This window comes from Mandrillus leucophaeus, unplaced genomic scaffold (assembly GCF_000951045.1).
Source record: "Mandrillus leucophaeus isolate KB7577 unplaced genomic scaffold, Mleu.le_1.0 Scaffold2191, whole genome shotgun sequence".
Lineage (NCBI taxonomy): Eukaryota > Metazoa > Chordata > Mammalia > Primates > Cercopithecidae > Mandrillus > Mandrillus leucophaeus.
In genome coordinates this window covers 18,511-20,610 of record NW_012102245.1, presented here as the reverse complement: position 1 = coordinate 20,610, position 2,100 = coordinate 18,511, and the positions used below count along the sequence as shown (strand labels likewise).

At 40.3% G+C, this 2,100-nt stretch overlaps 1 pseudogene; it reads left to right on the top strand.

Moving 5' to 3' along the window:
* Positions 1–317: 317 nt before the first annotated feature.
* LOC105540324 lies at positions 318–910 on the top strand (annotated as a pseudogene).
* Positions 911–2,100: the final 1,190 nt, after the last annotated feature.

The window sequence follows — 2,100 nt, the reverse complement described above, 5'->3', positions numbered from 1 at the left end:
TATAACAACTTTAATTTTCATCACAACAGAAAATGCTAAGTTATGTGCTTGAACAAGTTTTTTGTTGTTGTTCTCTGGTGAAAAGATCAAAGAACATTTGAATCTCTTCCGGCACCTCATAGGTCGAACCAACAAAACTAACTTACAAATATTCCAGGTCTCCTATAAACAAACATATACTGCTTTTCTCCAACATGGCCAAGCCCAAAGGAGGCGTTGTGCAAGTATCCATGACAGTTTTCTGGCTCTACAGTGGAGAGGGTAGCGAAGAACAAAGCACTTGCAGGTTGAGAATCTGAATCCAGCCTGAGCTGAAGAGGAGAGGCTAGTTGTTGCCAATGGTGGTTTAGGTAATGGTGTGAGTAGAAACCAACTGCTCCTGGTTTTAGAGAAATGTGGACTGGTGGCTGCTCTTTTAATGCCACCTAACAAGCCCTTCTCATTTGAAAGATACAAAACTACAGAAGAATCTAAGAGAGCCTATGTTACCCTCAATGGGAAAGAAATAGTGGATGATTTAGGACGAAAGATTATTCTGTATTTGAATTTTGTGGAAAAAGCACAATGGAAGGAATTGGGGCCTCAAGTCTTACTACCAGGCCTCATAATAGTAGAAGAAATAATTTCTTCTGAGGATGAGAAAATTCTTTTGGAAAGTGTTGATTGAACGAAAGATATGGACCATCAAAATTTTCAAAAATGCTTGAAACACAGAAGAGTAAAGCATTTTGGTTATGAGTTCCACTGTGAGAACAACAATGTAGATAAAGATAAGCCTTTGCCTGGGGGTCTTCCTGATGTTTGTGATAGCTTTTTGGAGAAATAGCTGAGGGAGGGTAACATTAAACATAAACCTGAACGATTGACCATAAATCAATATTAAGCTGGGCATGACTGCCATGGATTTTAAGTACCCAGATGGTATCACAGTGCCAGTTATGTTGCCTTGTTGGAGTTGGCTGGTGATGACAGGAGAATCTACATACCTTTGGACCCATGGGTTACCCTTTGGCTTGTGATAGCCAGAGGAAAGAGACTCCTCCCTCATTTCCAGAGAGTGAGAAAGAAACCTGACAACTAGAGCAAGAGTACGTCCATCAAGTTTATGAATAGTTTGCTGGGCACTTCAGCTGCATGAGACATACTGCTTGGCCACACATCATTGAGTTTTTGAAGGCTTTGCCAAGTGGTTTAATAGTGGCTCATACTGGATATGGTAATGGAGAAAGCACGTTGGCATCAATAAGGAGTTAAATTTGATTGGTTGTGATCAGAGTCAAAACCTTGTGGACATTTGTAGAGTGAGACAATTCCAGACTCTTGTTTGTGATGTATTGTCAGTATCAGTCCACAGTGGGTTTGGTATGCCCAAATCTCCATTGCTGTTATTCCCCATTTTGCAACAGCAGAACATAGAGTGACAGCTCTTCAAGAAGATGTTGGACTCCTGAAACCTAGTGGGTAGGCGCTCATTTACGTCTGGGCAATGGAACAAGAATATATTATAATAAACAGAAGTCCAAGTAGCTTACAGGAAACAGAACTAGCCAAGGAAAGAGAGAGGAGATAAGCAGTTACACCTCAGTGCAGGTGATGCTTGTGAAGCAAATGCCTGATGTGGGCAGTCAAGACTCAGCATCTTCTGTCCCCTCCATTAACGACTCTTAGGAGGGAGGATATAATTCAAGGCAAGTTACTAATTCTGAGCTGCCTGTTCATATTAATAGGACTTCTTTTTGTTCTCGGGATGTATTGGTTCCCTGGTACTTTACGGGAAACCCTGATAAAGACGAACCTGTTGAGCCATTTGGTCCCATATGATCGCGTGGCCCAAGTCCGGTGTTTCATTGTTACTTACATGTTCTGTGAGGGAGAATAGGAAGTCACCTGCAGGACTGTGAGTGATGTCAGCATTCTGCAAAGCTACTATGTTCAAGAAAATGTGTGTGTGATTCTTCAAAAGGTTTATTTACCGGAACATATCATATATAAAAAAGAAATGCTCATTTTGTTTCAAAAAAAGAATAAATTAATTATCATTTTAATTAAAGAGAAAACTTATAAGAAACTACCAAAGGAGAGCTCTTGAGAAAAATTTGG